At 42.1% G+C, this 14,009-nt stretch overlaps 1 pseudogene; it reads left to right on the top strand.

Annotated features, from left to right (window-relative positions):
* Positions 1-11,377: 11,377 nt before the first annotated feature.
* On the top strand, positions 11,378-13,647 carry LOC123175603 (cytochrome P450 704C1-like; annotated as a pseudogene).
* The last annotated feature ends 362 nt before the right edge of the window (positions 13,648-14,009 follow it).

Genomic DNA, 14,009 nt, shown 5'->3' with positions numbered 1-14,009 from the left:
TTGCAGATACAAATATGTATTCGACGAACGATCAGCACAGGGAACGTGGGACTGCTAAAGTCCACAAGGAACTCAAGCTCAATCAAGTCACAAGTGCCCCAAAACCAGTTGTCTCACTAAACCGGATGTTGGAGGCGGGAAAATGAACTGGAGTTCAATTCAGAAGGTGGAAAGCCAGGAGAGAATGCATCTTCTGAAATTGGAATCTCATGTTCTATCTGTCAACTCTCATCCCCGAAAGACATCAAGCCTTCTTGATTTCGTACCTTACAGATTTCTTCTACAAGAGGTGACCGATCTTCCTCCTGTCACATAAAAGGTTTGCCTAGCACATGTATACAAGCACATAAATCCAACTGCAACATACGTCGTGTAGGTGTTGCTATCAAGGTCCCATTCCAGTTAATTAGGACGCAATTAAAATCCACTTTTATTGAACTCATGACCACGACACCAGCTATTTCACTTTTTTTCCTATAACCAGCTATGTCGACATTGCCTCCCCTGACGTCCGCTCCTCTGTTTGCTGATACAACAATAAAAGTTAGTTCATAGCATACAGCAAGATCCGCATTAGAATCAGTGAATTACTCCGTACCTCCACAAATACAATGCAAGTTAGATCGGGTGTACTAGAGAGCACTGTGGGTCTGCCCCAACATGTCGACCACATTTACCCGGGTACATTTTTTTGCGGGTGGGCACCAATTTTTTTATGAATAGTAATACTGCTGGAAATTTCGTATACGCTGGGTGTCAGGCTCTTCACGGAGAACCAAAACACAGTCACACGGCAAAGTAAGAGATGCCGAGCGTGACTCTCGACAAACAGAGCATCTCGGCAAACACATGATACTGCCGAGAGTAGACCTCAGCAAAAAGGCAACACTCGGCAAAGGCACTATTTGCCGAGAGCCAAGCAGTGCCACACGACAACGTTCTACCACGTGGCACATCCGGCGGCTGTTAACGGCACGGCCATGGTTTGACTTCTTTACCGAGAGCAGCTCTCAGAAAACTAACGGTTGCCTATTTGGTTCCACCTCGCCTACCTCTTTACAAGTCAGATAGTCCACAGTTGAATTACACTTTGGTGTTCATAATTAAGAATGTGTATTAATTTTATGATCCAACCGTACCTGTACCATGAGCAGCTTTCGGTAAGGCAACAGTTGCCGAGAGCAGCTCTCGGTAAAGGTAAGGCTCCCATCAAACTTTAGTACCACCTCGCCTAGAGACATGCAACATAACCTGTTTAAATAGTGGGATAGTCTAGATGTAGTAAGCTTCGGTATTCATTATACTCTTGTTAAGGAGATGGACAATCACTATGATTGTTCACCTGTTTTGGGCAGAGAAGATTCAAAGTGATAGGTCACCTCCTTAATGGTGGATACCAGCGTTTTTTTATTAACTCAACTATTATTTTTTTTCAGAAATTTATTGCAGGTTTGTGTAGGAAGTGCAAGTCATGTTGCTCCATTGGCCTCGAAACTTATCATGCTCTAAAAGGAGGCAAACGCATGACACATGCCACGCCCCCGCATTTTCCGGGCCCGCGTGCAATATTAGAGACATTTATTGCACTGCTAGGGTTTCATCACCGAAAATTTAAGATCGGCAAGGGGGCACATGAAATCATGCCCGGTAGCGGCATGTAAAATCCTTTGTGATGTCCTTGTGGCATGCCTAGGCCTTGTAGAGACGAGGGAGAGGCGTGTCCTGCCACTGGGTTACTGAAAGAACCTGATTGTCATTCCTGATGCAACCGTTGAAATCCTTGGAAAATCGTACGATGCCAAAATTCCTCGAGAGCTGGCACAGTGTCATCACATGGCCCCTATAGGGTGTGGTAAAAGTTTGGGCACGTTTTGAATAAACCTCCCCTGAGGCCGCTTTTAACCCGCACTGTCTCTGAGGTAGTTTGTGGGTACCGAGAGGGAACATGTCCAGTCCAGGAAGTGCTGGTCCTATTGCTCCATGGCCTTGAAAATTCTCGTGCTCTCAAAGGAGGCAATTGCATGATACATGCCAAGCCCCCGCATTTTCTGGGCCCACGTGCAATATTCGAGACATTTATTGCAACACTAGGGTTTCACCGCTAGAAATTGCAGATCTGTAAGGCGACACATGAAATCATGCCGAGAAGCGGGATGGAAAATCCTATGTGATGTCTTTGCGACATGCGTAGGTGACGTGCTCATGAGGGAGGGGCAAGCCCTGCAACCAGGGTGTGAAATTACCTCTATGGCATGCCTGATACAACCGTTAAAATCCGTGGAAAATTGTAATATGATGGAATTACTTGGGATTTGGCATGGTCTCATGACACGGCCCATGCAGGGTGTGGTAAAAGTTTGGGTGCATTTTGAATAAGCCTCCACTCATGCCTCTTGTAAACCACACCATCTACGAGCTAGTCTCTGGGTACCAAGAGGGAACGTGTCCGGTTTGTGAAGTGTTGGTCATATTGCTTCGTTGGCCTCAAAACTTCTCGTGCTCTAAAAGGACGCAATCCCATGACACATGCCAAGACCCCGCATTTTCCGGACCCACGTGCAATATTCGAGACATTTATTGCACCGCTAGAGTTTCACCACTTGAAATTGCAGATCTGCAAGGCGGCACATGAAATCTTGCCCAGAAGCGGCATGAAAAATCCTACGTGATGTCTTTGCGACATGCGTAGGCCACGTGCTGATGATGGAGGGGCAGGCCCTACAACCGGAGTGCGAAATTACCTCTGTGGCATGCCTGATGCAACCGTTAAAATCCTCGGAAAATCAAATGATAGTGGAATTGCTCAGAATCTGGCACGGTGTCATGACACGCCCATCCAGGGTGTGGTAAAAGTTTGTGCGCTTTTCGAATAAGCATCAAGTCAGGTTGCTTGTAAACCACACCATCTCCGAGTTAGTCTATGGGTACCAAAAGGAACATGTCCATTTTGTGAAGGAAGTGTTGTTCATGTTGTTTCGTTGGCCTTGAGACTTCTCGTGCTCTCAAAGGAGGCCATCACATGACACATGCCAAGCCCGCGCATTTTCCGAACCCACGTGCAATATTCGAGACATCTATTGCTCCGCTAGGGTTTCACCGTAGGAAGTTGTAGATTTGCAAGGTGGCACATGAAATCATGCCCAGAAGCCGGATGGAAAATCCTACGTGATGCCTTTGCAACATGTGTAGGCCATATGTGGAGGGGGTTGTCATTTCCGAGAGCTGCTCTCGGTATTGGTGAATGTTTTGAGGGCTGCTCTCGGTAAAAGGGTAACCTAGATCTACGGTATTATCCTTTACTGAGTGAGACTCTCATAAAAGGTATAAACCCAAGATCTATGGTTTATACCTTTACTGAGAGCCGCATCGAAAGACGCTCGGTAAAGGTCCGTGGGACACTTAAACTCTCCCCGCGGTGTCTTCCTCTCACTTCTCTCTCTTCCCGCGCCCCCACCCCCACCCCACCTCACCGGCACCCCCACCCCATCTTCAATCTAGACCATCCTGGGCACACTAAGAGAGCTTAACCGCCGACCCTGCCATCATCGACCATCTCCTCAAGAAAAAATTCAGTAAATACAGCAGGGTTGTTCTTGCCCATCATTTTTGTTCTTTCTCTCTTTATTTTGCTAACCAATAAAAAGGTGGTATATGGTTCTATCTGCATGTCAGCTGTTAAATAGGATTCTGCAAAATTTAAATAGAGGATTGTGAAAAGTCAGTACTTAAGTAGTCCGTAGAACATACTGCCATGTGCTATCAACCTTTGAATTTACACTCAAACTAGTAAGACTAATCATATTCCTTCTGTCCCAGAATAAGTGACGTGATTTGAATACACATTTCCGGGCAATTCTTCTTATTGATATCTTTCCACTTTATATCAAGACATGTGCATTCAGCATTTCAGCTCGTGGAGAGAGATGAATACTCCACCAAATCTCACACTTCTGTGAGTAATGTTCTCTGTCTCTCTCTCCCTTTAAATACACCACTCCATCTTCACCTATTGTTCATCCATCCACACTTCTAACCAGTGACTTTCTTATTGTTCGGCATATAAAGTAGGACATACGATAGGTGGGAAACACAGATATAGAGGCGACCAAAATAAAGGAACCAGCGAGATGAATGGACATGCAGGAATTGGAGACATCAGGATATTAGCAAATTTTCTGTGTTTAATTTCTGGTTGTTCAAATTGTTTGGTTGTCGACAGGTTCGATGATATTGATACATGCCTCCAGGAGCCTAGTCATAGATCGGGAGTCCTGGATTGTGGCGCGCTAGGTTCCCTGAGTCGCTCGCGTGGGCTACACAGGGGTCGGGCGTTGTTTCCTTCACCGATTGCTTCTCTTTGGAGGATTCGTGCAAATTTCATGTAGAATTCTCTCAAAAAGCATAGACCGGTGGTTTTTTTCCATTTCTTTTTTATATATGCAATTCCTATATCGTGAGTATGCAATGATCAGAGCAGGTCTGCCCTGATGACCACCGTGATATTTTCCTTTCGATCTTCGTAAAGGAACCATCATTTTAATTTAATTATGTTACATGGCCATTTAAAAAAAATGGTACACATGTGCCAACATAGGCGTGCGGCCACGCCCATTAATTAAGCATATGTTTTGAGTTGATGAAAACCAGAGATAGATCCACCTATCTCAGTTAACAGAGAACTTCTCCGTCATCTTGAATATCAACAATAGCGGTCATAAGTGAAAATTTTAATTCGGTGCCCAAGCTCATTTACACCCGTGCAGAACAGCCGCATCCTCGTGAGTGATGCTATTTTCTCACTGGTAATATTAATATTCAAAATGTTCCCGCATAGAATAAAAGTTTGCCAACAAGTAAAGGACCACACTTCTAGGCTACAATAGGCCATCGATGGTATTCACCTTATGGAGAGGAAATGAATTCTCCACCAATTAGAGACGTGCAGGAATAATGTTTCGGTCTGTCTCTTCCTTCTTATATATCACCCATCTCACCAAATCATATAATTTATCCATTGGCAGCTCTATTACATGATTCTCTTATAAAAATAATAATTTGGACATTACATTTGTGGAAAGTAAATAAATATGAGACCATGCAAAGAGAACCAGAGAGAGATGCATGGTTGGATATGCAGGAATATGAGACATCTGGACATTAGCAAGCCATACTCTTGGCAGATTATGCGATTCAAATTGCTGCATTCTCGGTATGTTCTATTATATGCGCCACAGAGCCCTAGTACTATTGTACTGGCTACAAACAAAGATACCACAACTGGACCCTCCGCGATATAGCGGTTACTTTGGTCTCGTTTGCGATAAAAAGATCGCTAATGCCGGTATTAGTTAATAGAAGCAAAATTGAGGATTGTCATGGCTTGTGTCATGAGGGGAGGAAGGGGTCCAAAATGTTGTGGTCATTTGTGGGTCTTCTGGAACTTTAACCTCTTCAATACAACTTTTTTTCACCAAACAACAAGCAGTCTAGGTTCTCCGCAATATCGTGTGGTGCAAATTCCCATCCTCCCAAGATGTGAAGTTGCATACTCTTTTTCCATGATTCACATATTTGCTTGACCTGAATTACTAGAGCATAATGAAGGCATTCATTAAACAACTTTATGAAAATAGAAGACAAAGATTAGCTAAGTGTTATTGACAAATAAGCCTAATTTGTGGTCTCCTTATGATCTCCAACAAAACTTCTCCCTTCATAGATTCATCAAAATATGAGTATGCTGCACACAACCCAAAATCGAATTCTGAGCCCGAGCTCATCTGCACCCGGTGAACAGTAAATTCAAAAACAAAAACTAGAAAATTAAAAAAACATTTTTTGCATGTAAGATGATTGAGTGTGTGAGATGCGTGCCAAATTTCAAATGATTTGGATATGTTAGTAGCTCTCAGCAAAAAAATATCAGGTCCGAACAATGCACAAAAAGTAAGAAAATTCATAGACCTCAAATTGGTCTTTTATGCTGAGAGTCAACTTTCCCATAAAAAATTGGAATATTTTGATTTATTTAATATTTATAACTATTTTTTGGTTACTCCTGGGCTCATCCGAGCCTGGGAGCCAAAACGCTGCTCTTATTTTATTAGATGTTGGTTACCGAGAAACGTGATTGTAATAATGGTGGCCAATTCGAACGATGAAGCTACAACAGATGGCTATAAAAGTTGAAACTACAAGGTCCCGAAAACAACATTAGGCTTCCTAGTGTATTTGAGACCCATCAACAGCTGGCCAATATCTTCAAACGACAATAGCGCAATGTCATCACCAACTACTTAGATGAGAGGACGAAAAGCTACAGGATATAAGCAATTTTAGAGTTAGGGCAGGCATGCATACCTATGTTTGAGGAGTCCGCGGAGCGTGCTGACTTACCGTAGATGGTGGTCGCAAGAGCTTGGCCTCTGACGGCTCAGGATGCAGGCTTGAGGCCACGAACATGGCACACCAGTCTATGTACACACATGTGCTCCCACCGTGTTTCTTTGTCAGGTGCGCCTGCGAAGAGGCTGAGCACACAAACCTAGTGTTTATGATGGCAGGTGTTGTTGGCCAGAACTAGCACCGTCTTTGTATACGTAAAGGTTTTCCCCTCACAAATTTCATGGAAAATCAAAGAAAATAAGTTAGGCTGATGATATTTTTAGAACACTGTGTACAATGTAGATGGGCACACACGCATACACACCACTGTACACACACTCACAATGCCTAAAACCTACTATCTCCATTAATTCACAAATATAAGATGTTTTGGATATTTTAATATGAACTATATACGGACTGAAATGAGTGAAGAAACACATCAAAATGTGTTTGTCTACATCCGATTCATGAAAAGTGACACACAAAAAGTGTAACATCTTATATTTGTGAACGGCAGGAGGCAGGAGTACTAACTAGAGCAATGGCACATAAAGATTGACAAAGTTTCACCACATGCATCTCACTGTCGATGGGAGTATCACATCCTAATGAAATAAGAATCCTCTATAGAATGACAAACATGGTGTCAAATATTAGATATTATCCCTAGTGTCATGGGGTATTGCCACCCTCCGAAGTGCACATCTTGAGGGCAAAAGACATCATTATTGTTATTAACAAAACATAACAAAGGAAAATATTATGTAAGTAGAAACTATCGTATACACAGAATGAAAATAAAAGTAACTAGAAGTGAAAAGTAAAATGAAGAGATTAGAAGTATCAAGGGAGAGTTATGACATTTGTAAACAACCATTGGAGAAATAATTATGAAACCAAGTTAAATTATTGTGGGGCAGTATCCCTGCCAGCCTGTGTTTTTTATATCGGTGAGGCATAGATTATACTGGATGACCAGATAATTATCAGGGCGTGTAAAAAGACTGAATGGTTACCAATATGTAAGAGATTGTCTTAGGATGTAGCAGGACATTGGCATTCACATCGTGGAAACAAATGAATACTCCACGAACTCTCTTACACTCGAGTACTATTCAAGGTACATCTCTCCCTTTGTATATACCACTACATCCTGAACACTATATATATATACTAGTCATTCGTCTGCACTTCCTAATTCCCACTAGTGATTCCCCTAATGGCACATACATTAGCACGTACGATAGGTGGCAACCACATAGACAAAGGAGATGGTGATAAAAAAAGGAGCATTTGTATGTACATATTGGATTAGGAGACGTCAGTACACATTAGATAATAGTGCGTACTGGACATATGGCCGATCATATTGTTAGGTTCTCAGCACGTTTGATGATTTGTGCAAGCTTGTCCTAGTGCTGATAGATTAGCCACAGATGAAGTTCCGTCCGCTGCTTTGGTTCAGTTCTTAAGGTCATGGCATAGAATGAGTTCAATAGTGCTGAGTTAGGTGTTCTGTATTAATTTTCCGTGTTGTGTTGCTTGGGTTTGTTTCTGGCTGCCTGTTGCCCACAAGGTTTGTTCTTAGCTGAGGTCATGTCGTGCTACACTGTATTGGGAGCTGGGTCGTAGGATGTGTTATCAATTTTATGCTAAATGGAAGTGGGATCTTTTCTCCTCAATTTTGAAAAGCCAGATGGTAAGGTGGCTTAACTGAGAAACCAGGCAACAAAATATTCAAATCAGTAAGAAGTACAAACAAAATTTAATCAAAGGGCAAGACTACCAACAAATAAGCCTTATTTATAATGTCTCAAAGATCTCTACTACAACTTCCAACGCCAACGAGTAATGTAATTATCAACTGTGATGCACACAAATTACTTTCTTATATGCCGAAGGATTGGAAAAACTGAGCATGCTCCTAATATGGTGACCAGTTTGAACAAAGGTAACCTCAGCATTATTACAATGCTTAGGCACAGACAGGATTAAAATAGAATTTAGGATATTTAGGCTGCCTAGTGTATTTGGGACACATGTCAACATCTTACCAACCTCTTCAAACAACAATATCATACTCTCGCCATGATCTCCAAAGTAATACAAGTAGCATAAAAATCAGGTTTTTGGATAATTTCATCCCAAACTACAAATTACAGTGTGGCAAACAAGTTAAACGTACGTCTTAATGCTAGAGCCCATCCTCCTTTCTTTTAACCATAATAGAAAAACAGCATTGTAGCAGAGGAATAAAGTACGTAGAATAGAGGAGGCGTTCTACAAGGGGGAATACAACTGTACACAACCAGGTCAAGTGAGTCAACCCAACAGTTCGATAATTAGTTTTGAAACATCCCCCCAAAGTCTGAGTGATTACCAAGTTACCACCAGGTAAAAGCTTCGAAAAAAGTTACCACCATGTAAAGAACCACTCCTATAGGATAGAGGAGGCCATCAGCATTCACCTTGTAGAGTCGGAGTGAATACCCCACCAAACTCTCATACTTGAGTGAGTAATGTTCTCCGTACATCTCGCCCTTTATATATATACAACTCCCATACTTATCAAACTATATTGTTCATCCATCCAAAGTTCTATACCTACTATTAAAGGGAGGTGGTTTCTTGGTTTCGTTCCGCTTCGTCTGGCCCCGCTTTGGTTAATTTCATGTAGGCTATTTGGTACCGTTCGATGTCACGTAAGCTATTTGGTTTTGTTTGATGTCACGTAAGCTGGTTTTCACGTGTGCTAGCTTTTCATGCATCGCACGCACGCATGCGGCCTCACGCTGGGCTTGGCGAGCCCACCTCGCTACACAAAACTGACTCTTACCAATTTATATATGTTCAACGTCTTTGTCTATCGGGAGGTAATTAAACGGGACCTCTCACATGCAAGGTCTGGGGGGGGGGGGCTTTTCACGGTACATGACAGCGGTATAAAACATGGATATTTGTGTGCTGAATGAGTGCATAATTGTAGGATCATGAATTAGAATTCTTGTGGGCTGGAAAAACATGCATAATTAAAGGAGGAGCTGATGATATTGTGGGGTGGAAGATAAGGATCGAAAAACATGCATAATTGAAGGATTATGGGCTGATGTAAATTAAAATTTCTGTGGCCCGAAAAAACATGCATAATTAAAGGAGGAGCTGATGATATTGTGGGCTGGAAGATAAGGATAAAAAAATGTGCATAATTGAAGGATTATAGGCTGATGTAAAAAACAAGCATAATTAAAATTCCTTTGGGCTGGAAAAAACGAGTATAATTAGAGGAGCTGATTACATTCCTATTCGCTGGAAGATACAGGTCGGTCTAATCTAGTAGAGGGAGCTGGTGATTTCTTCTCGGATTGCAAGGGTGTTGGTGTGCAAAAGAGTTTGTCAGTTAGTTTTTTTATCTTTTATGTGCTGCGTTTTCTTGCTGTTGCTATTTTTAACACTTTTGAAAGTATCTATGCAAAGAAATTAGTATTAAGAATAGCTTGGTTTGGTGGATATATAATATAAAAAAGGATATATATATAATATGTATAAAAAAGGCATTTCCCTATGTTGTTAGATGTACTGCAAATATGTGATTAATGCCTTGTTGATATGCTTTTATTTCTAGACTTTGGCGTGTGCCTCCCTGTTGCCGGATGTTGCATTGTTGGTCGCTTTGGTGGACGGGACAAATCGCAATTTTGTTATCGAATCCATGCATTGTTTCTTGTACGTAACCTATAATTTTCTCTCCCATAGAAACTCATGGTCATATGTGCTAGTTCTAACTAATGATTCTCTTATCGGGCATATACGTGAGCCCATAAGAGATACTCCCTCCGTACATAAATAAAAGACATTTTAGAGACAACCACAAAAACAGAGAGTATACCATAACAAAAGGACAGGAGAGATATGTATGCACATAATGCAGGAATTAGAGACATCAGAACATTAGCAAACACTTTTTCGAGGCTTCTATCAACAAGTCTGGTGGCTCATACCTCAGACAGAAAGCTCATGCCTTAGACTGCTAAGCTCCATATGGAACTCGGGCTGAATTAAGTCACTAGTGCACCAAAACCAGTTGCCTCACAAAACTGAAAGGTGGAGGTGGGGAAATGAATTAGGGTTCAAAAGGCTGAAAGCGGGGAGAGAACGCTATTGTCACCCGGCTCAGCGCATCTTCGGGATTCGAAATCTCGTGTACCATACAATATTCTTATGCGGCCTCTAAACTCTCATCCTCCAAACAGGTGAACTCTTCCCCCTGTCACATAATAAATGTTGGCCTAGCACATGTATACAAGGAGATCAATCCAGCAGCTACGTCAAATAGCTGTTGCTGTGAAGTTGCCGTTCCAGTTAATTAGGATGCAGTATTCAGTTTTGCTAAAGTCATGCCCACGGATTCAGCTATGTCACTACCTCTCTGGATGTCCTTTCTTCTGTTTGCTGGTACAACAATGCAAATTACTTCATAACATACAACAATGCTCTATAGTAGATTTAGAGAATTATGGGCACTATACTAGCCAGCACTGCCAGTCTGCCCCAACATGTCGGCGGACAATTTACCAGTACCAATTTTTTGATGAATGGGAAGTTGGATTGTGCTTGTCCTGAAACAGCAGTGTGATATGGTAAGAGCGAGAGATGTGCTTATGGAGATCTTGGTTGCTAGGAAAGCCTCTCAAGTCAAAATGATATGCACAAACTGTTACCAAACTCTATTTGCAGACACAAATTCATATTCAGCGACTCATCAGCGCATAGGAATTTTCTCCCAAGCAATGAACATATTTTGGAAACAAGTTACCCACTTTCTACAACACTGTCCAAAACCTGAAAATATAGAAACATTCATGTCATTGTCCTCTCCTAGAAGACAGTGACATTGACCAAATCGAAACAAATACAGTGGCACCGCGGATCACATATATAAGATGCTGAACATGGTAATCTTACTCTCACTAATCAGCAGCTAGCGCTGATCATGGCACCCCAGCTCTCCTCCCTAGCTGCATCCGCGGGCAGATATGTAGTCTCAGCTCTCGCCATAGCCCTGCTGGTGATCACCCTCTACATCATTGGCATTGTTGTATCCTTTGCCGTCTTCTGCATCAGAGAGTTCACCCAGAGAGCCCATGACCGGCCGCCGCTCATCGGGACCGTGTTGCGGCAGATCAACAACTTTGACAAGATCTTCGATGAGCATGTCAAGTATGCGCTCGTGCACCCTACCATTAGGCTCGTCTATCCTGGGCACAGTGAGATTTTAACCGCCGACCCTGCCGTCATCGAGCATATCCTTAAGACAAACTTCAGTTAATACAGCAGGGTAGTTTTCCTTATTCATCATTTTTGTTCCTCCTATTTTTCTTGCTAACCAGTAAGATGGTGGTAGATGATTCAGTATGCATGTCAGATGTTAAATTGGATCCTGCAAAATTTGAAGAGGATGGCCAAAATTCAAAACTTGAGTAGTCCGTAGAACATATTGCCATGTGCTATCCACCGAATTTTCATTCAAGCTAGTCAGACTAATAATATACTACTACCTCCGTTCCACAATATAAGAGCGTTTTTTGACACTAGTTGACAGTACACTAGTGTCAAAAACGCTCTTATATTATGGGATGGAGGGAGTTCTATTAGAGAGTAAACTGAGTGCCCGTGGCAATTTACAAGAAGGTACAAGACAATACTTTGTCTGCCTATAATTTCACAATGCTGGATCCTATTTTACAGGGGGCCTTCAACACGGAAATCGTGAAGGATCTCTTTGGAAATGGGATTTTCGTGACAGACGGAGAGAAGTGGCGACACCAGAGAAAGCAAGCAAGCCATGAGTTCTCAACCAAAGTGCTACGTGACTACAGCAGTGATGTTTTCAAAATGAATGCTATGAAACTGGCAGAGAAGATCTCAGCTGCAGCAACTAACAGAATTACCATAAACTTGCAGGTACTTCCTCAATATAAATAGGATAGTATTGTAAGTGCTAAGATCATATTCCTAGCTTTAATAGTTCACTCTACGCATGTCAAATTTAGAACTTTAAACTAAAAAAGAGAGAAGCAAATCAAATCCTAGACCTAAATGGCCAAATAAAAATTCAGTTAGCTATTTTTGGCAAATAACTGGAGTAAACATAGTTTCTTCAGAACTTCTGAATTGGGCTATGCATTACTAAGATTTCTAAGTGAGCAAAGTAAAGATAAGAATTAATTGATTGCGGGTTTGGAGTTTGAGGTAGCACACTTGTACCAAAAGCTGATTGACATGATGCGCATTTGCTGCTAGTTTTCTTAATTTCTACCCTTTCCTCATGACCTTTTGATGAGAACAACTATGGATTCAATATTCGAAGTGGGATTTGGTTTTGAGCTTAACACGCTATCCGGATAAGATGAATCCAGCATTGAATTCAGCAAGGCCTCCGATGAGGCAAATTCTCTTGTTTACCATCGGTATGGTGATATGTTCTGGAAGTTGAAAAGGTATCTTAATATCGGGTCAGAAGCCAAACTGAAGAGGAGCATAAAGATAATCGACGACTTTGTGATACAGTTGATCCATCAAAAGAGAGAGATCATGAAAAACATAAGTGGCCATGTAAGTCAAACTGTACGATAGTTTGTTACAACTATTTCAAAATTTTACATATGTTCAATTCTATCTTTTATGATAAATGCAGAAAGCCAGAGATGACATACTATCAAGATTCATACTGGAAAGTGAGAAGGATCCTTGGAGGATGAATGATCGTTACCTTCGTGACATAGTCCTCAGCTTCCTGATTGCTGGTAAAGACACCACAGGGAATACCCTTACATGGTTCTTCTACATGCTCTGCAAGAACCCAGTAGTGCAGGATAAGGTTGCCTTTGAAATCAGAGAATATCTCGAGTGGACGCAAGAAGATACCAGCATGGAAATATTCACCGCAAGATTGAAACAAGGTGCTATTGACAAAATGCACTACCTCCATGCTGCGATCACCGAGACTCTCCGGCTGTATCCTGGTGTTCCGGTGGTACAAATCATTCCTCTTGCTATTCATTTTAATAATAGAGTCCAATAATAACAAGTCCAGATAGCTTCGACATAATCTAATTTGGATCTGGCATACAGTAACTTAATTTGTGCTACATTTTTCAGGATGGTAAGATGGCAGATGAAGATGATGTACTGCCAAACGGCCAACGAGTAATAATAGGAGATGGAATGAACTACATGATTTATGCCATGTCTAAAACCTGACATCACAAAATTGCAAGAGAGGATAGCTAGCCATGGCTGAAACCTATTGATCAGCTTGTTCCTTTGATCTGAGTCTGAAACAAGGATCATTATATGAACTTTGCAGCAGTTGTCATAATATGATAGTACCACTTGTTGGGCTAATAAGCCGCGGTGATGCGCCGGACGCGACCAGTGCGCGTATGGGCACGGGCTGGCCGGGTCGGGCGCGTCGGGTCCGTGGCGAGTAGTGAGTGCATGCGTGCGTGTGGTGCACGGGGTGACCGTGCAAGTGTACACCGTAGGCGTGCGTGGGTGTGTGTGTCTGTTGGCGAGCTGCACGGCACGATCGGGCCTGCTCAGCTGGTGCTCACCGTGAGAAG

Source organism: Triticum aestivum, unplaced genomic scaffold (genome assembly GCF_018294505.1).
Source record: "Triticum aestivum cultivar Chinese Spring unplaced genomic scaffold, IWGSC CS RefSeq v2.1 scaffold91003, whole genome shotgun sequence".
In the NCBI taxonomy this organism is placed as follows: domain Eukaryota; kingdom Viridiplantae; phylum Streptophyta; class Magnoliopsida; order Poales; family Poaceae; genus Triticum; species Triticum aestivum.
This window is presented reverse-complemented; position numbering and strand designations above follow the sequence as displayed.